Raw genomic sequence first — 22616 nt, forward strand, 5'->3', positions numbered from 1 at the left:
TTCTGAATACTACAGTAGTTTTGTTATGTTATAATGGAAAAAGAATGATTGTACTTTGTTTCCAACTTTCTTAATATTTTACTTGTTAAACTAATTTCACTCATACTTATTATGCTACTTTTCATCAGGATATATGGAAAATCTACTTGGTTTCTCAATTCAGATTCAAGATTAAATTAATTGCAAACAAAACTATATTTGATTTACATCAAATATTCATTATATGAGGTCTCGCCATCCTCACTGAATATTATCACGACTACTATGAAGTAGTCAATGCGTAATGTGTAATGGTGATAATATATTTGACTAGTGGCTTGTGCAGCAAATGCTGCAAACTAAGTTCATTAGACGTTCAAATAAACATTTTTCAGATTTATTTTCAATGAAGAATACCAGACATTCTGAAAGTTATTTGCTTCCATAATAATGAAATATACTCTCTCTCGAGCCAATACTGAAGAGAACCACTCATATAAATATCTACACCACACCGCCATTAAATATATGAAAAAGACCCAACCCCACTTGATTAATAACTATAAAAATACTTGATTTTTAATAATATTATTATCTTACGTAAGTTTTATAGCTTTCAGTAACATACTATACAGGGTGTTTAAAAAATACGGGGCATAATTTCAGGTATGTATTTCCCACATGTAGACAATCAAAATAGTTCATTACAACATGTGTCCGGAAATGCTTTATTTCCGAGTTATGGCCTTCACAACATTGAAATTCACCGGAACGTTTTTTATCTATTTCACTTATTCAGAATTTATATTTTTATACCCCAAAAGAAAAAGAAAAATATTAATAAAATAAACTAGCAGCATTTCTCACCAAAAAAATGCATAGAAACATGCAGCTACCTCATAAATGCTTGCAGTAAAAATTTCATCCAGATTGATTAATATTTGGCATAAGAAAGGTGGTGTTGAATCAACAAAAATGAACACAGAAAAATAGATTTGAAAATTAAATGAATATTTATGTAAATTAATATTCTCCTCCGCTACATTCATCTAGTAACTTCAGGGAGCCAACAAAAAGTTACTAGATTTGTAATCAGAAATTTTAAAAAAGAATTCTTCGATGAAAAACAATTTTGACAGCTCTTTAAATTCCACGCCCCCTTCCAGCCTTAATTTAAAAGGTGTAAACATACGAGTATTTATCATCAGAATTGAGCTGAATCCATTTGGGGTATGAAAATATAAATTATGAATAAGTGAAATAGCTAAAAAATTTGGAAAATTTTCATGATTTTCAGTGGAGTCTTCCTTAAGAGCACTTCACCGTTAATTCTCTTCTAGAGAATCAGTGCGTACTCATGATAGGGCCTTCTATTCTAGTAGCTACTAGACTGCCATCACTTATTCACTAGATTGAAATCTAATCTGCAATTCTCACGCTTCCTAATATTGCAATAATGATGTTTGAATAGTGCGTAATTCTCGGAATTAACAGCTTTTGCTAATTTTTAAATATAGGGAAAATTAAATCCAGACGTTTTAAATAGGCAGGGCATGTAGCACGTGGGCGCGAATCCAGAAATGCATATAGGAATAATTGGAAGGCCGGAGGGAAAGACCTTTGGGGAGACATACGTAGATAGGAGGATAATATTAAAATGGATTTGAGGGAGGTGGGCTATGATAGAGACTGGATTAATCTTGCATAGGGTAGGGACCGATGGTGGGCTTATGGGTGAGGGTGGCAATAAATCTCCATGTTCCTTAAAAGCCATAAGGACAAAACTGCTCGTTGAAATTTTACCGGGTGCAAATCACAGAAACCTGCAGAAAAGTGTATTCTATTATCCATGTGCTAAAAAGGATAAATGTTCATCTCCCCTCTTGCTTAAAAAAGTCCCTTGTCCAGACGCTTGTATTTCCCTATTTTGACTATGCTGACATTTTACTGACTGACCTCTCCAGCGACAACAAAACGAAACTTCAACGTGCTCATAACTTGTGTGTACGTTTTGTAAGCAATGTTCGTAAATATGATCATATTACCCCATCCCTGGAAGCAATAGGTTGGCTTAAACTAGATAAGAAAATAAATTTACATTCACTTCTCTTTCTCTTCGAAATCTTGAACTCTTCTATTCCTTCGTACCTGTCATCTCGCTTCACTTACCTTTCTTCCCACCATAATCTGAACACACGCTCTCGTCATGAAACAATACTAACAATACCATCCCATCGCACCTCCTCATACTCATCCTCTTTCACAATAGCCCTGCCAAGACTCGAATTCGCTACCTGCTAGCATCAGGGACTGTCGAAATAAAATTGAATTCAAACGAAAACTTACTAGGCACTTTGTCAGTAATTTGTTTCTTGTAAATAGTTTCCTTAATCTATCACAAAATATTTCAATATCCAGTGATTTCATCACTATACAATTTTGTTATTCTATGTTTAATTTGCAATTCAGTAAATATAAGATATTCTTTGTTTTTCTATGATAAATTATCTAGCTTTAATTAGTCAGGTAATCTTTTCGTACTTTGATTTTTATTGTAATTGTAAATTTAATACTAATTGTAATTTTATTCTTCATATTATAGTTGGAATCTCCTGGTAGAGGGTCAGAGAAGGCCTGACGGCCTTATCTCCATCAGGTTTAATAAATAAATACTACTAACTTCTCAGGAACATGCATACAGTTCTGAAATTTCTTGAACTCCTGCAGTAGGATTGATGTTGTGGAATACTATGCCGAAAGCAATTGCATTCCCATCTGTAAGAAGGAATAGGTAATGTACTTCTGAATTTATATTAAATGCCTATTTTTATAGGAGTAAAATAAAACTAGTTTTAAAGATCTTCTCGTTTCATGTAAATGTGCCTAAAATTCCTATTTCCTACATTGTGATTTTAAAGTTTTTAGAGTATAAAAATGCACGTATGGACGAATCCAGAAATGCATATAGTGTTAATTGGGAGTACGAAGGAAAAAATACTTTTGGGGGGGGGGGTGGGGATGCAGAGATGTAGACTAGGGTAATATTAAAATGGATTTGAGGGAAGTGGGATATGGTGAGACTGGATTAATCTTACCAAGGATAGGAACCGATGGCGAGCTTATGTGAGGACTGCAATGAACCTGCGGATTCTCTAAAAAGTCAACGAAGAACTTAAAACTGCCCTTTTTTTTTTAATTTCTGATTTTTTTTCGTGTAGCAATGAAAGTCTTTAGCATCACTGAGTGGGTTTGATTCAAAGACTAATTGGTTGTAAGACTGAAGACATTCCTGAAAAGTATCTGGTTGTTGAGTACAACAGAAGGTAGGAATGTGATTAGGAGAATAAACTTATCCTTGAAGAAATCAGCACAAGTGTTACTAGTTTTAAGTATACACCCGTTACTTCTGTTATCATTGGAAAGATCTCCCATTTATAAAATGGTTCAGAAGAACTACGTATTTCAATGCCACTTGAATATTAATTGTATATTCATTGGTAAATTAAATTTTAATATTAACAAGTGTATGAGCAACCATGGAACAATGAAGCCGATGAAATAAATTTGATAGTCCTAATTATTCCTGCTTTAACTTTGCAAAAATTAAGAGTAACCACCACAATGCCTTACAATAAGCTTACCTTTGTCACTATACCGTCTAATCCATAATACTCGTTAATTACACTTTTAGTTTGAGTGGACCAACATTAGAGGTTCATAAATGTCATTTTTAGATATCTACGAAGAATTTTAGAGAACGATTTAGGTGCACATTTTGGTTTTCCAAGGGCCTAAAAATCAGAGCTAGTCAGCACGTCAGTATTTCACTTTGTCTAAATTTTAGGCATATATACAGATTCTGGGCAACTAGATTTACCTCCATACACAAAAACAAAATCAAGATTAATTTCTTAAATAGGACGACTTTATTTTCTTAAAATAAAATTAAAACCCTACATGAGCATGTTACAATTTTTCTCCAGTTACATTACAATTGTATGTTCACTGCGTCCTCACTTCACATAATTCCACGAAGTGGAACACTGCCTTGTTACACTTACAGTAACAACCTCGCACTGCTCTTATTTCAAGCTTCGTTCCACATTCACGGGAAAAACGAACTTGCTGGTACGAGCTTCCAACTTCCTGGCCCATTTTCATCCCCTGGTTGTCTAGGAACAGGAATCTCGAAAGTCTCCTGAAATCAGATTAATGATGTTAGATTCCTTTAAGTAAACTAGTTTTTGCCATTAAGAAGAATTAGACATACGAAGTTTCCAGCAAGAAATCAGCATTGGAATAAACTAAATATTAGTATACGAAAGAATTTAACTGTCAGTTTATGGCACCTGATATTCCTTTTTGAGTGTAACTCCCGTTTCATTTACCCCCCCCCCTCCGACTGAAAGGCGCAAATGAATACATTGAAATAATTAAACACTAAGATTTTTGTGAGATTAAGGGTGTTTGAGAATAAGGTTCTTAGGAAAATATTTGGGGCTAAGAAGGATGAAGTTACAGGAGAATGGAGAAAGTTGCACAACACAGAACTGCACGCATTGCATTCTTCACCTGACAATTAGGAACATTAAATCCAGACGCTTGAGATGGGCAGGGCGTGTAGCACGTATGAGCAAATCCAGAAATGCCTATAGAGTGTTAGTTGAGAGACCGGAGGGGAAAAAGACCTTTGAGGAGGCCGAGACATAGATGGGAAGATATTAAAATGGATTTGAGGGAGGTGGGATATGATGGTAAAGACTGGATTAATCTTGCTCAGGATAGGGATCAATGGCGGGCTTATGTGAGGGCGGCAATGAATCTCCGGGTTCCTTAAAAGCCAATAAGTAAATAAGATTTTTTGTAGAAGATAAACGTGCGTATTCTAAATGAGGCAGTACAGCAAGTGCACGGCTTCAAATACTTAGATAAATTCATTTTAATATTATCCTTCCATCTAGTCTCGGTCTCCCCAAAGGTCTTTTTTCCTATTATTGAATTTGGTATTACCAAGAAACTAGTTCGATTAATTAAAATGTGTATCGGTGAAACGTACAGCAGGGTCCGTATAGGTCAGTTTGTCAGATGCGTTTCCAATTCACTGTGGGCTAAAGCAAGGACATGCACTATCACCTTTACTTTTTAACTTTGCTCTAGAGTATGCCATTAGGAAAGTCCAGGATAACAGAGGGTTTGGAATTTAACGGGTTACATCAGCTTCTTGTCTATGCGGATGACGTATGTTAGGAGGAAAAACACGAACGATTAGGGAAAATACGGGAATTTTACTTGAAGCAAGTAAAGAGATAGGTTTGGAAGTATGTAAATCCCGAAGAGACAAAGTATATGATTATGCCTAGTGACGAGGATATTGTACGAAATGGAAATATAAAAATTGGAAATTTATCCTTTGAAGAGGTGGAAAAATTCAAATACCTGGGAGCAACAGTAACAAATATGACACTCGGGAGGAAATTAAACTCAGAATAAATATGGGAAATGCCTGTTATTATTCGGTTGAGAAGCTTTTGTCATCTAGTCTGTTCTCAAAAAAGCTGAAAGTTAGAATTTATTAAACAGGTATATTACAGATTGTTCTGTATGGTTGTGAAACTTGGACTCTCACTTTGAGAGAGGAACATAGATTAAGGGTGTTTGAGAATAAGGTGCTTAGGAAAATATTTGGGGCTAAGAGGAATGAAGTTACAGGAGATTGGAGAACGTTACGCAACAGAACTACACGCATTGTATTCTTCACCCGACAATTAGGAACATTAAATCCAGACGTTTGAGATGGGCAGGGCATGTAGCACGTATGGGCGAATCCAGAAATGCGTATAGTGTTAGTTGGGAGGCCGGGGGAGAAAAAAGATCTTTGGGGAGGCCGAGACATAGATGGAAAGATATTAAAATGGATTTGAGGGAGGTGGGATATGATAGACTGGATTAATCTTGCTCAGGATGTTGGGCTTATGTGACAGAGGCAATAAACCTCCGGGTTCCTTAAAAGCCAGTAAGTAACCTCTCCACGTTGCCTTCTACGGTATGAAGAACACGAATATAATCCGATACTCTTATCGGAAATTTTCAATAATCTGTCGTTCGTAGCTACCTATGCTTTTTCTCTCGTTATAGTATTCATTCACAAAGAATTTTTACAGTAATGCGACAGCTAATAGGATGAGTTAGGATAAAAATCACCATGTGTCGACGTATTTCCTAATGTTCACAATTTCATTGCAATTTATATGTTCCTTTAATTATCATTCAAGATTTTTAACTGGAAATACACTTAACACATTGATGACAATTTCCATCACCAAACTTTCATAAAAAGTTTCAATCGAAAAGCTCTACGAAATGAGTATTGTAACGTTGAAAGTGCCACAAAATAAGATAAAACATCACTTGCTACTTTTCAAACTAAAAACATGAAATCTCTAACTAATGATTGTCCAAATTGGTTCAAATTTGGAGAAAATCTATAGCAACTTAAATTGTAGAGGATGAATTACTTTCAGAGATATAAGCATAATTTCATAAATTTTAACTAAACAATGTGAAATAAAAATTACTTTCCTTATGACAAAATAAAAAATGTAGTTTATAAACTTGAAAACAGACCACTGTAGTTCATCCTCTGCATTTATGGAGTCAGAAATGTAAAGAAACTTAGAATCTGACAAGTGGTTGAGGAGATGGTGTTTTTCCTCTTATGTAGCAGCAGATCGTTTCCTTTAAATTGTGTAAATAAAAATAATAAACTAATATGATAATTATAAATTTGTTGATGCCAAATTCGAGGCCCAAATACCACTTATTTGTGTACAAAAAGTGAAAAAGATCCACTGTATTATCTTAGAGATTTTTAAAATTTTGTGAAAGGTTTACAATCTGCAGCACCGCTTCTGTATGATCCTCTTAAACTGTTTAGTACCTGGGTAGTTACGGCACATCTGTAGCTTACACCTCATGTCCCACTGCATCCCTCAGTACAACGTAACGCCAATCTTAAACACCTGAAAAGATAAAGAAATAAGCACAACTTTCCAATAAAAGTTCACAATGATTAGATCCAGTGCTTTTTTCTGGGTGGAACGCGCCGGGAAAAAAATTTCATTTTTAATTTTTTTTTTAACTCCTCTTAGTCCTTTAAAGACAAAGATGGGCAAAAAGGTTAAAAAACGACAAAATTCCTATGCACTAGACGGTAGTCATTTCTCCGTCTGCTACAATATATTCTACAGTTTCACCACCTTTTCCTCCAGAATTAAAGCACTGATTAGATCGATCCTGTTTCGCCAAGAAAATGTGCCTCAGAACGCTAATTTTAAGAGAAAATTCATTTCTCTTTTTATCCACAGTAAGAACCAGATCAAATATCGGATAAAAAAACCGCATTTAACAAAACACTCGCGCAAGTGTTTCGAGTAATTAGTCAAAGGGAGAAGACGGCGAAATTTGATTTTTTTTTTCAGTTTACACACAATTCTGATTTTTTGTATGTAGTAATATCATTGTTACAACTTGAAATTTAAAAAAAAATGTGGTCCAAATTAAAAATAAAATGCCAGAAAACCGTAATTTACTAAAATGGATACATCTTAGCAATTTTAAAAGAAGTTCAAAAATTGTCTACAACATTTTACTTCCAAAAGCATGCTCTTTAAAATGTTTCAGCAAAATTTTGATATTGATTTTCAAAAATTTACATTAACAATTAATTTTATAGATACTTTCACAGAAATTTAGGCTTATTTTTCAAATGCATCAAAAGCATTCTATTCCAGAGAAGTTTCCTAATAGCCTAAAGAATATGTACCGAATATTTATGTCTCATTAATACTTCCAAACATAAAATTGTTTAATAAAAATAAATTAAAATTACGGAAAATTAAAATCAAAGTTTAGTCATATTTAAAAGCCCTGTGGACGACAGCTATAAAATGCTACAGCAGCTGACAAGGCCACAAATGGACATTAAATTGCATGCAATATGTTTCACGTATCAATGTCTTGAAGTAAAATTAAATGGAATATGGGAAATTGCTGTCAAAGTTCAGAGTCTTTAAAAAAACTGTGCGCCAGAGCTTTAAAAATGACGTCACAGCGACTGAGAAAGCCAGAAAATGCACATTAAATTTCCATCTACTTTAAAACAAAAAATTTGAAAATACACCTATTTTTCACCGTATTTAATTATCTTCTCTTAAGTAGCAGTTGAAATTGATATTTAGCACTTGATAATTTATGCAAGTATTCGCATTGATATCTTCATTGAAACCAAGAACTCTTCCAGCCATCAAATCTTGCACTTCCACATTTACAATTTTCAGATTGTCAAATTTTATTCAGTTACATCCTGAACATCAAATCAAGTTCAAGTTCTTTATTGGAAAGATTCAAGTTTTATAAAATCCTTTCGGAAAGAATTCCATGAAGTATTAACCAACCAATATCAAATTTCGCAATTCCGGCACATTTCCTTGTTGCCACCCCTTCGACACGTTGAGTCACAGGATCATGAAGGGGAAAGTTAATAATGGTCCGCCACTACACTATATATTTTTTTTTATAGATTTGGAAGAAATTGGCTTGATGGCTCACGTAGTTTCTCCTCACACCTGGACATGTGTCTGCGCACGCCTCCCTCTCCTACCTACGGGGCATTTCATAACTAACGAGTAACGACGCGACGCACGAAATAAGGCGCGACACACACATGCGAGGTCGGAAGATGGCTCCGCTCACCGCTACCGGCAGCCAATCAGCCGGGCGAGATCCACAGCCTTCTAACACGATCGTAAACATAATATGCACCATTTATCACAACACTCATTGTTCACCATTATCACAACTAAATTACTTCATTACTTTAACATTACAATTAAATTGTATTTATATTTAAATACTCAATAGTTTCATTGTATTAACATTGAAATAAAATGCATGTATTTGTTAAGTGTCAATACTAAGAATATATCAATATTGTTAAAGCTTCTTTCATTATATTTACTCAATATTTACTTGTACTTCCATTATGTTTACGATCAGAACTGCTTCTCTCGATTCCTAGGGGACGAATCCATTGCATGCGTCAATTCAATGTGTATGGATACCTTCTGTGATTTAATGGAATTCATATTCCAAATCTTACCTCATCTTCGTTGAGATTAATTTGTGTAAAAAATTAATCTTATTACAGAGTAGGTTAAAAGAATTTCGTCTTCAGAAGGTATCCAGCTATTCTAGGTGATCTAGTTAGGTTAGGGCTTTATACCATACTCCTCACTCTAAATTGAATGAAGAGCTTAAGCACATCGCTCTACCCTGACGCATGCCGATAGATTCAGTGAAGAGGTCGCCTTTATAGCTTTACATTTCAATCCATCTTGATTACAAGTGTTATTCAACTCTAGATATATTTGTGAATCTTCAAATGTTAGATACTTCATTTACATTTTTGTAAATACGTTACTTCATTTAGCCTACAGTGTACTATCCTGTTTCACTACATTGTAGATTGGTTAACGTTCCTAGTTTGAACTTTAAAAGACCTTTCTGAAGTTAATATGGAATTCACAAAATTTGGAAGAATTTATGCAGACCTCTTCACGCTGTTGCCTTATGTCCGTCTCTGGCTGAACCTGTTGCCAAGTCTCATACAGCCTGCCGATGCCACTGCCCTACCAATGCAACCCAGCACATTGGCACGTCTTACAACTAACATCCTGATATATCAAGCCCTGACAACCTGACCAACGCGCAGAAAAGGGGAAAAAAACCACAGCAGAACAAACAAAATGCACTACTACGTCCTTAATTATGCAGTGACATCTTTAATCAGGCCAGCCAACTTGACGCTTACAAACAAATCCTGTAACGGTACTACAACCACCTTGCCAGGGGTGGTTCGCGAATTTCTAGTCATTCAGCCAGAGACCCTTACTGATCATAAAGCAACAAGAAAGGGACAACATGTTCAGTCCTACTATTCGTGGAGATCTCTGGAAACCTTTCCACATTGGGCTGCAGTTGAAGCGGGTGGTGATTGAAGTCTAGTTGGATAGGCCAGGCAAATTGACCCAGCTGGCCATTAGGCAGGTTTTCAGCAATGTTGTCTATGTTGGAACCTGAAAACAAATGCGTAAATATTTACTTATGATAAATGTCACAGCTTTCTGTTTAATGTGGCAGATATGGAATTCAATGATTCACATTATCGGATTCCTAAAATATTGGGCAATAGTAGCTCAATCAGAAAGACAAAGGATCTCGTTTGGTCACGGTGTGACGAAACTGCCTACTGAAGGATGCACCGACAGGAATAATGAAGGTACATTATAGACTACATTAAAATATATAAATCATATGCGGAGACAGAGGAAGGCAGAAGATGGAAGATTGAGAATGCTGAATTTGCAGTGAAAGCCCTGCCATTGGCAGAAAACTATGACCTAAAAATATTTGAATAGAAATTTCACTTTCAAAGCACAGTTTGTTATCTAAATATACATTATATAGCTTCAAGATTTTAATAAAACTGTGTCCGAGAACATGACAAACTTACTTCAAGAATTTTTCAGTTTTCTTCTCCAGTTCAGGGTCCATAGTAGACAACGGGGAAGTTAGACTGTCTCGAGTTCACGGATCTGCGACACACTGGAACACAAAGGTAAAGTAACGATTAATGAAACATTCATTTATTTTGTAACCTGATTAATCCCATGAGTGACGAATATTCTTACCTCCATCATTGTGCTTGTTCTTCAGTCTGAGGAGCCGATATATTCAACCTCAAAGACTTGGTAGATATTTGCCGTCAGGGTTTATGAATATCTGATAAACTGAAGAGGTAATGGCACATTCGAATAAAACTTCAAACCACGTATTTTGTGCTAGGATTTTTTTAGTGTATACTAAATGAAATTTTAACAAGAACGAGTTTATAATGAATGAGAATTTGCTTTACAGGAAAAGGTCGTAACCCAACGTATTTCAGGAAAGTTAATGAATTTAATCCCATCAGATTTAACTTTTCATGGTGTACTTTTAAACTGAAAATAGATTTTATCTACTTGCCAGAATTATCTTTCTCCCTTTTGCGGCGATCTACAGTTTCGTATGAACTAGGATCGAGGAAATTGAACCAAGATTTAAGTTTAAGTGTTAAATAAATCGTATGAAGAGTGAAATTAGTAAAAGTATTAAATGTCAATTTTTTATGTATAAACTAACTGAAAAGTTTTATATGTCCTTAACATCAGTCTCTGGTAAATGAAGGGTTCCGACAAACAATACAGTGAGCCTTTTTTACTACAGCAATTTTTTTTTTCTTTTTGAGACTGCAGAGTTCCATATATACCTCTAACTGCAGGACAAAATTGATGTAGAGAAATTAACAATGAATAGAACTTTATTTCAAGTTTACCACATTCAATGTCTCATACTTGATCTGTTCAAAATGTGCGTTAGCGGGTTAATTGTGTGTAATATTGAGAATAGATCGACCATCCACCTTAATATATGCTACTACAGACTAGCATGCTATAAGTACTACTGCAACTACATTAATATTACAACCAGAACTACAAGAACTCACGGAACAAAATAAGTATTAGCATCTAAAAGCTTGTCTTTGATGAAGTATGAACATCGAATGTGATTTAATATTTATCCGCAAGGAATTCCAGTGGAAAGAAAATTCTAATTTCAATGTTGAGTTTGTCTAGTGAAATTTATTTGAAATTCACGAAGTTGAAGTAATCAAAAGCGTCTATTAAAACAGATTATATTCGCATGAAATAATTGCGAGTAATTAGTATAGTGATTCCTCTTAGCTGCACTTAAAGCATATTTTACTCCATTTAAAAAATTGGAATAAGAACTCCCGTTTCTAATCTCGAAGTTTCTTTAGCTAGAAATTTCAGCAATATCCTCCTTCGATTCAATAAGTACATTAGTAAAATCATATCTAAACGAAGTGCTGACATAATTATTGCACTGCATAAATTTACGTAAAAAATTAAAAAAAAAAAAACCAACGTGTACCGGTATGTCTTAATTCCACATTAAAATTTAACACTCTACGTAGTTATAATGTAATTGATATTACTGTCAAAATTAGACGGAATTCTTGAAATTCTAAAATCGTACACTAATACCCAGACAGCAAATATATCTCATTCCGAAGTACGTAGGTTACAAACTAGTTGGTTCTTCGCTGCTCCTGTTCCCTGATAGACTGATCCCCACAAGCTCAAGATCTCAAGTAAACTCGTAGTACCGACAGCACTGCCCACCTGCCTACTATTCCGGATATGATGTTCAATTTTTATGATGTCACGTGCCTTTCCACCAATCCTAATGTGCCACGTGTTTGTATGAATTATTTTAATAATTTTATAATTGTTTTATTTCATGTTTAATTGTAAATTAAACTCCTTAATTATATCATATTACAAATAATAAATATATTATATACAGATTTATGTTTATCTTCATAAATTAATAGAATGCTGGAACTAACCATCTCGACAGCAACGCACTCTGAAATTGCTACGTATTACAAGATGTACTACATATTTTTTTTTTTGTACAAATTCTTGACGTCATATTGCTGCTTTTCACAAATTTTGAGACGTTTGTTGTACTTTTAACTGAATTTAATAATTTTTACAAACATTTTAGTTATTATGACTATCCTGTATCTTTTTATAAAATCCATAAGAATATCACAAAGAGTTAATAAGAACGAACATAATAATTATAGAACTGATAAAGTAGTCTACTTTTAAATGCAATAATTGTTATGTATTATTATAAATTGTTTAATTACAAATGTGAAAACGTATGGAGATTGATTCAGGATGGGAACCACATTTAAGATTTACTGTCTCCCAAAACATGCTTGAGAACCAATAAAATTTTTCCCAATTTAATCATGTTTGAAATCTTACTTACTTAGCCTACTTACTTACTTACTTACTTACTTATTTACTGAACCAATACAATTTTTCCCAATTCAATCATGTTTGAAGTCTTACTTACTTACTTACTTATTTACTGAACCAATACAATTTTTCCCAATTCAAACATGTTTGAAGTCTTACTTACTTAGTTACCTATGGCTTTTAAGGAATCCGGAGGTTCATTACCGTCATCACATAAGCCCGCCATGTTCCCTATTCTAAGCAAGATTAATCCAGTCCCTTCATCATATCCCACTTTCCCTCAAATCCATTTAATATTATCCTCCCATCTATGTTTCGATCTCCTCAAAGGTCTTATTTCCTCCGGCCTTCCAACTAACACTCTATATGCATTTCTGGATTCGCCCATACGTGCTACACGTCCTGCCCATCTCAAACGTCTGGATTTAATGTTCCTAATTATGTCAGGTGAAGAATAAAATGCATGCACTTCTGCGTTGTGTAACTTTCTCCATTCTCCTGTAACTTCATCCCTCTAAGCCCCAAATATTTTCCTAAACACCTTATTCTCAAACACCCTTAACCTCTATTCCTCTCTCAAAGTGAGAGTCCAAGTTTCACAACCGTACAGAAGAACCGGTAATAAAATTGTTTTATAAATTCTAACTTTCAGATTTTTTGAGAGCAGACTGGATGATAAAAGCTTCTCAACCGAATAATAACACGCATTTCCCATATTTATTCTGTGTTTAATTTCCTCCCGAGTATCATTTATATTTGTTACTGTTGCTCCAAGATATTTGAAGCCTTACTTATATAACATATTAATTATCTAGATTATTTCATACGATGATGATTAATAATAATAATAATAATAATAATAATAATAATAATTGGTTTATAATTATCAGTTAATGTAAGTACAATCAATTTCATATGAAATAAAATGAAACTAGTTCCGCACCGTTTCCGCGTGGTTTAAGTCAACATGTCTTGGACTGACGTTACGAAATGAGTGCTAATTCCAGTCCTCAAGAGGAAAGACATTTTCTCACACAATTTCGACCAGTGTATTGGACCCGTACCCACCCAATATCGTGATGAGCTTGGAAAACTATACAAATATTGGGAAGCGAAATTCGGTTTCGTAAGCTAGCTATAACGGCTGGGGGAGATCATTGAGCTGACCATACGTTACATCTGTATTGGTTGGATATTCGTTCACTCCTGCTGAAACATGTGAAAGTGAAGCTTGTGTTCGGCTGGCCTGTTTTTACCCTTCTTGGGCTCTCATGCCAAGGATTAATTGTATTGTATTGAATTGTATTTATTTACATTCCATGGTATTCGTGCATCGCTTCATAGCTAGAATATGGAACATATCAAACGAAAAAAATAATAATAATAATAATATTATAAAGTCTTAATTACAGTCACAGTCTAGTTGAAATATAATATAAAGAAGAGTTTTACAATATAGTCTAATACTACGACACAAAGTTTCAGTATCAGTGCTTAATACAACACACAAATATTCATGAAGCGTTGTTGAATGTCATGAATTCATCTATAGAATAGAAGGCGTGAGAAATTAGGTACTTCTTTAATTTGGCCCCATATAATCTGATGTTTTCAGTTTGATTTTTTTATATCCATAGGGAGGCTACAAAATTTTTTTCCTGCCATATAACGCACTCCTTTTTGATAGCACGATAACCTTGCCGATGGAGTATGAAAGTCATTTTTGACGTGTATTTATGCTATGAACTGTTGCATTAGTTACAAAGTTTTCACGATTAGATACGAGGAAGATTATTAATGAAAAAATATACTGACATGCCATGGGCATTATTTGTAGTTTCTTGAAAATAGTCCTACACGATTCCCTAGATTTGGCACGCAGTATTATTCTAATAATTTTGTAGTAGGAATATACTGTTACTATCTGTGGATTTTCCCCAGAATATTATTCCAAAACTCATTACTGAGTGGAAGTATGCAAAGTATATTGTTTTTAAGGTACTGGTATTTACTATCTCTTGCATAGATCTAACAGCAAAACATGCTGAATTTAGTTTAGGGATAATTTATTTAATATGATTTTTCCAATTTAACACATTATCGATTTTTAAGCTAAGAAATTTTGTTGTTGTTTCTATTAGGGACCTATTGTTAATTATTACGCCTGAAATTTGCGAGGTTGAATTTGGACAGGATTTAAATTGAATTATGTTAGTTTTGTTACAATTTAATACTAACTTTTTGTCTGAGAACCAATGACATACTTCCGCGGTGTCCATTACGGTTGAAGATATTTATATTTTTACCGAATAATATTTGCAAAACCATATAAGATAATAAGCTTCTGAGCTCCGTATCGCCTCCAAGCAAGAGATGGAGAAGTTATCTATTGCATTATTTGCGAGGGTTGTTCTCATTTCCTTTTATGTTGATGCCACACGTTGGGTATTTCTTCATCTATGACACGATGTAAGAAAACAAATATCTCGCACAGTAATAAAAATTGTTCATTAACTACATGGAGAGAACATGAGAAAGTGGTTACGGTAATAAACACAAAACAAAACCAACTTTAGAAGACACGTCTGACTAAATATCACAGAGAGTTGATTCATTCTCCGTCTAATCACTTACAGCCTCAATACAGGCATGGAGGGTCGGTAGGGGTGAGTATACAAGTTGCCAATATTCACTCACCCCACAACCTTGTGCTCTGAACTTCTTGTTGTTTACATCAAATGCTCGCTGAGTTCTGTCATAGTAGGCCTATAAACGACAGCAGTGGCGTGCATGCCATTACGGTAGCAGTGACTAAAACTCGAGCTGCAGACAGCCTATGAAGTAAAGAGTTGGAGGAAAGGAAGTTGGAATGAAAACTACAACCAGTGGTGGTTCCTGTACTAACATCTTGATGAATTCCGCGAATAAAAATCTCAAGCTTTGCTGTATCAGTAATGTCACTGCTGTCATCAAGAGCCAGTGAATAATATACGATTTTCCTTGCTTCTTTTTTTAAACTTCCTCTTGAATATAATCAGGAAATTTCTAAATTCTTCTCTCGATACTTGGTCGAGAACTTCGTAGTTTTTCAAAATTAAAAACTTTTTATGGACAAGTTATTTAAGCTATTTTATTCATTACTATTTTGAGAAATTCTGTTCTATTAAAAGGCTTTAGAGCACGAGATATTTCAAACCCCATTAGGTAGCTGACTTCCTTACATTTTATTTATGCCATCTTTCTCTTCCTGGCTATGATTTAAGACATGTCAATTCCTGGCGTTTAACAGTTCGTTGGCACATAATATTGAATCAGTTTTTCTACAATATTATTATTAAATGAATAACTAATAAATAGTTACCTTCATCTAAAGATTAAGAAGATTAAAATTGAGATAAAACCTAATAATTTTATCCTTCTTGGGAGAAGATCTAAAAATATCAACATTCATGCACGTACAGAAGAATTATAAAAACTCATACTTAGTGGTCAGTAGTAGTAGTAGTAATAATAATAATAATAATAATAATAATAATAATAATAATAATAATACATTATTCAGTGTGGCAATTAATGTTTCTATATGCTCCTAATTATGTATTGTAAATATAGGAAGAGTAGAGGAGCTAAAAGTAGGACTAGACTAGATAGGTATCAGTAGGACAAAAAAGTAATATAGATAGATATAAAGCAATTAATAGAGGGTAGGCTTAATTAAGACTATAGTACAGTAAAATGATTGTAGTGCTATGTTAAATAAGTTGGGTCTGTGAAAATACTGAGTAGAAAAAGTAGTTGTTACGTTGTTATTAGGAATAGGAAATAGTAGAAGGTAGGAGTAGAGGGAAAGAAGGAATATTTAATAAACGCAGAAGTATAGGAAGTGTGGTGAACGAACATGAAAGACATAGTGGGTGAACATTAAATGTTGAAGAGATGTCGGTCATTAACATCGAGTATTGTGCAAGTTGTAAATAGTCTATATGGAAGGGACTGCTGGCCCGAATACTATAATGTGAAGGGCCAGCAGGACCAAAGGTTTGAGTGAGAATAAACCATACCATACCATATGCTCCTAATTGAACCGTTGAGCAAAGTAAGCATATTACATTTTGTCCGACAGAACAACAAAAAGTTCTCCTTCTCTTTCTTTACGAAACCACCTCTTACTGCTTGTAGAGACAGAGTTTGTAGAGCGACATGACACCGCCACTGCTCGCCTACAGTACGTGACTGAAACACACAGCAGTGTACAGGAAATTCCTCGTACCCGTTTGAATGTCTGTGATTACACGATGTAATCACGACACCCGCTTTGGTCACCGCTGCATTACGGCATACATTTCATATGTTTCACAATTAAATATTAAAAATCAATTGCTTATCATTCTTTAAAATTTATTTTTACTGTTCATGTATGTTCCACTTCTGATAACATATGAACAGCGTACTAACTGAAACTTACTGAGTTCAATATTAATTAATATAGTTATCACTAGCGACCGTACCTTGTCCCAGGATGCTACAAGATTAAGTAGGTACCCTGGTGTTACTAGAGTTTTTAAGTAAAAGACGTGCTTGCGTTTAGCAAGCAAAGTACGTACTTGACTGACGGCTCACGCTACTCTTGTTTTGTCAAGTGGGGCAGAACAAAACATGGAATACTGTAATAATTACTCTAATATTTACAATTTAAATTATTTAAACTATATCCACTAGAATACATTCTTTTTACTTTTTTCACTGTAATAAAGAACGAAGACCTACATTGATCGAACATTATTTACAATATTAAGACATGTCAATTCCTGACGTTTAACAGTTCTTGGCACATAATATTAAATCAGTCTTTCTACAATATTATTATTAAATGAATAACTAATAAATAGTTACCCGCATCTGAAGATTAAGAAAATTAAAATTATGATAAATCCTAATAATTTTATCCTTCTAGGAAGAAGATCTAAAAATATCAATATTCATGCACGTACAGAAGAATTTTAGAAACACATACCTAGTGGTCAGTAATAATAATAATAATAATAATAATAATAATGATAATAATAACAGTGTTGTGTATTGTAATGCAAGGTATTTTATTTCATAATATTATAGCCTACTTATTTTGTAAATTGTCTACAATAGTGTAAATAATGTTTCATACCTGAGCCATATAGGTAGGCCTATACGTGCTTTCTTCTCTCGCAGGAAAGCCTGCCACACGCCCTACATGGGACACAGTGGCTTATTCATTCATTCATGTACACCTTCATCGTTTATGATAGGGTAATAGTGAAAATAGCGTATTTTAGTGTGCATAGTGTAAAGGGCTGTCAGACATTGACTACTTTCAAAAGCCGTTTGTCAGAAAGACTGATTTTCGTCTCTGGAATATACTGTATATCAATTTTGTAGAATATTTATTTTTAATATATTTTCAATTTTCTTTCATTATATTAATAATCTGATGAGGTTCTGGCTGATATGTACAGGCAATACATCTCACTTGACGATATGTGTCAGAGGAAGAACAATTTATTGTTTGTGTAGATCTGAATTCTGATTAGTGAAATATGTAACTAATCGGCGATGTATGCATTGGAGAGGGAAAGGAACTGGCCATCCTACACTATTATCTCCTGCCCTAGTTGCCTCATGAGTGATGCCTTATTGGTGTTACTTTTGAGGTTCAAATCTGTCTTCGGACAGTTGACTAAACAACAACATGTTAATAATGCCTTCGATCCAAATTGTTTTATTTAATATTAAATTGTACTTATTTAACCTTTAGAATTACGTGTAACTAAACATATCTACTTTTGCTCTTACTATTATTATTATTATTATTATTATTATTATTATTATTATTATTATTATTATTATTATTATTATTATTATTATTATTATTCCAGTGTTTTCTGTATTTATGTTATTTATATTTGATATGTATTTTTATATTGGTTGAGTGGAAGAGAAGGCCTCACCGTCTTTACTCTGCCAGTGCCAGTAAAAATAAATCAAATAAGTAAATGAACAAATAATTTAAATTGTAGGCAGCGTCATCGTAGTATAAATCTTTATCACTAGAAGAGTCTCCAAGGTGAAGTTTTCAATCATTAATCGAACGTCAACTGCAGAGCAAATAAGTATAACTAATAACTTACTACTAGTAATGCCATCAATTTCATGGGGTTATTCTTTGAGATATTTCATACAAAAAAGTTTAATACAATTTTGCTCGTTCTTGCTTCCTTTTCGAGAAAAAAAATGTTTTATGTGAAACACTTCATAATGTGTTTTGGGAAAACCATTGATTTAATTCCTAATATGCTGTCAATTTAAGAGAGCAGTGTATTATGAAAAATAAATGATTCAAAGAATTTTAGTTAGGAAGAAAGAAAAGAAAGAAGAAAGAAAGTAAAAAAGGAAGAAAGAAAGGAAAGAAAAAAGAAAAAAGAGAAAGAAAAAAGAAAGAAAGAAGAAAGGAAAGGAAAAAGAAAGAAGGGAAAGAGAAAAGGAAGAAAGAAAGGAAAGAAGAAAGGAAAGGAAAAAGAAAGAAGGGAAAGAAAAAAGGAAGAAAGAAAGGAAAGAAGAAAGGAAGAAAGGAAAGTAAAAAGAAAGAAGGGAAAGAAAAAAGGAAGAAAGAAAGAAAAGAAGAAAGGAAAGGAAAAAGAAAGAAAGGAAAGAAAAAAGAAGAAAGGAAAGAAAAGGAAAATAAAGAAGGGAAAGAAAAAAGGAAGAAAGGAAAGAAGAAAGTAAGAAAGGAAAGGAAAAAGAAAGAAGGGAAAGAAAAAAAGGAAAAAAGAAAGAAAAGAAGAAAAGGAAAGAAAGGAAAAGAAAGAAAGGAAAGAAAAAAGAAGAAACGAAGAAAGTAAAGGAAAAATAAAGAAGGGACAGAAAAAAGGAAGAATGAAAGAAGAAAGAAAGAAAGAAAGGAAAGGGAAAAGAAAGGAAAGGGAAAAGAAAGGAAAGAAGAAACAAAGAAAAACTTTCACTTCTACTTGCTTTAGGCCTACAATGCGTTTTATTTTAAGTTCTGGTAAAGTAATTCCATATGTTTGATAATAACCCGAACTACCTCGGTCTCAATTATCGAGATTCTGCTGTAGCAATTTATTTCATGACGCTTTCAACTGTAGAATTATTCAACGCTACCATGCTAGGGATTTTATCTCCCTTGAAAATCCATCGCCACCGGCCGGATTTGAACCTGCGAACCTCAGATTCATCGGTCGACATGATAAGCGGTCGGCCCATTCATTTACAGTATATAGTATTTTACGTAGGGTCTGGATTCGATTCCATGTTGGTAGTCTTTTAAAATGCCATCAACTTGGAAATCTGACAACGCATGTGAGACGGAAGCAAAGAACGATAGAACTATTTCCTGTATTCAAGGATGTAGTCTTACTATCTCCAGAAACACTCAGCTTGCATTTCTCGTGTAGCTTTTCCTCTTGATAAAACTGTCGGTGTTTCCCATGATGAATGACATCGATTTATAGAAAAGTTCATACAATAGACCTATAGGCTAAAAGCAACCATAAGCGGAATCAGAATTCTACTGAGTGGGATAAATATGTTTTTAAATGGTTATTTTACGACGCTTTATCAACAGCTATGGTTACCTAGCGTCTGAGTAACATAAATAATGTCAGTGAAATGAGTCCAGAGTCCAGCGCCGAAAGTTACCCAACATTTGCTCTTAATGGGTTGAGGGAAAACTCCGGAAAAACTTCAACCAGCTATAGTGAGAATCACGTAAATGTAGTTCCTAAAAGTTCCTTTTTGGCCGTCTCTTCAGTGTTGCCAACTAATGCCAGTTGTCACCAAAGAGGGAAGAATCACAATACTACGTACTGAAACAATAATAATAATAATAATAATAATAATAATAATAATAATAATAATAATAATAATATAGTAATTAACAATAACAATGCCTTACTTATTTACCACATCTCATCTTTATGTTGCGAGGTGTTTTATAAATGGTTCAATAAATTATGAAATAGTATATTTTCCTCCTGGACTTCTCGCATATTATGTTGGTAATTAGGATTAGTATGATCTAATATAAAAATTTATTTTGTCTGGCAACATGAAATTCATTGCTTTAACTAAACAGTTTACGATTCACGAGACCTAATCTAAAAATGTAGTTTGATCACGTGAAATGATTAGTACGAATTCCGAAAACAGAACACCACTTAAAAATGTATAGCTTACTTAAAATACTACCAAGCACTTTCTTTCTTGAAGAAGTCGCTATCACGCTCTTTCTTCTGTTGGGCATTTTAATAAAAATCTAAGCACCGGTATTAATAATTAATTATTAATTCACAAGCCTAGGTACTTGCATTTTCATCAGTTTACTTTACTGCAAAGCGAAGCTATTGTTGCCAACATAACAGTTAGAAAATAACTGCCGGTTGTAGTATTTGTGAGTATCCGAAATTTGAAACGAAGTTGGTAAAAGAAAATTCAACCTGAGAGCTAGAAAATCACTATAATCCGCTAGCATATGTAGTAATAGGGGAAAAATGGTTAGGTTTCACCCAAAGTGTATTAAGTAAGCTGACCCGGACTATATGACTTGTCCGTGTGGAACCATGCGCATTTTCTTTCTACGAACTATTACGTCATCTGGATTTTAACTTGAGCGGCGGGCGTTTGCTTTGCATTTCTATACAATCTTATCAGCTGATTCATTATTGAGACTTTAACATTGTATTGGATTCAAATCAATTGAACACACAGTATGTCAATACGTCACATTGTGCCGTTTACGTTTGCCAAAATCACTATAAAAAACGAAAGGGAGTGATATAAAAAAGTTCCGAAAAATGAAAAGTTTTCTTCTGAATGGGTGTGTGCATGCAAAAGAAGCGACGCAATGAACATAACTACAGGTAAGATGAAGTGGGTTGTTTTCAGACAATAAAACTTGTAAGAATTGCATACTTTATTATTAAATAATACATTATTACATTATGTAAAAGCAATATTTGAATAGTAACACTTCTACTGCAAGCTATTTAACGTCCAGTTAGCTACATTTAGAGTCCCTCCAAAGATTCTGAAATTACTTCAAATTCTGATAACATTATTGTTTCATACGGTAAAACAGGATTTAATTAATTAATTAGATTTAATATAACATTTACATAATAAATTTTAAGAACGTTATTATGGGGTGTTTCAGAAATAAGTACCGAATTTTTTAGAGATGATAGGTTGGGTCTGGTTATTCATTTTAAGGATAGGAACCTGGTGTCCCTGATGAGTCGCTTTTATTCTACGTGATGCCGAAGTTGGCATAGCGTACCCTGGGGGATAGGCAGCCGGAAATACTTTGGAATGAAAGAGGGAACAATATGTACAGAGTAGGTTACTTTTTAACATCCTACAATGGTATGAGGTTCGAAGTACAAGATGTCTATTTTGGTTAAGAAGAGAGAACACGAGAGGTGAAGATCAGTTTTATTCAGTTTACATTTACCTTTAGTTGAACATAACTCACAGAACGTGTTCAAAGTTTCCGCCGTTGTCCTGACGACAGAATTCCTTTCGTCCGGCCAAGGACCGTTGGACATCATGTGCGTTATCGCGAACTACGCCTGCAGCAGCGGCAATTAGTGCCACTAGGTCTTCCTCAGTGTCTACCGGGTTCTGATATACCAA

At 34.0% G+C, this 22616-nt stretch overlaps 1 long non-coding RNA gene across 3 annotated transcripts; it reads right to left on the reverse strand.

Moving 5' to 3' along the window:
* Positions 1–3886: 3886 nt before the first annotated feature.
* On the reverse strand, positions 3887–8653 carry LOC138695321 (uncharacterized). Of its 3 annotated transcripts, none has more exons than XR_011331131.1 (3): positions 8433–8653; positions 6917–6998; positions 3887–4177 (listed from the first exon to the last, which is right to left on the reverse strand). It is a non-coding gene; the product is annotated as an uncharacterized lncRNA (long non-coding RNA). The 3 variants fall into 3 exon arrangements; XR_011331130.1 differs by having other exon boundaries at positions 8170–8653; XR_011331129.1 differs by lacking the exon at positions 8433–8653 and having other exon boundaries at positions 6917–8162.
* Positions 8654–22616: the final 13963 nt, after the last annotated feature.

Source organism: Periplaneta americana, chromosome 2, assembly GCF_040183065.1.
Source record: "Periplaneta americana isolate PAMFEO1 chromosome 2, P.americana_PAMFEO1_priV1, whole genome shotgun sequence".
Classification (NCBI taxonomy): Eukaryota; Metazoa; Arthropoda; class Insecta; order Blattodea; family Blattidae; genus Periplaneta; species Periplaneta americana.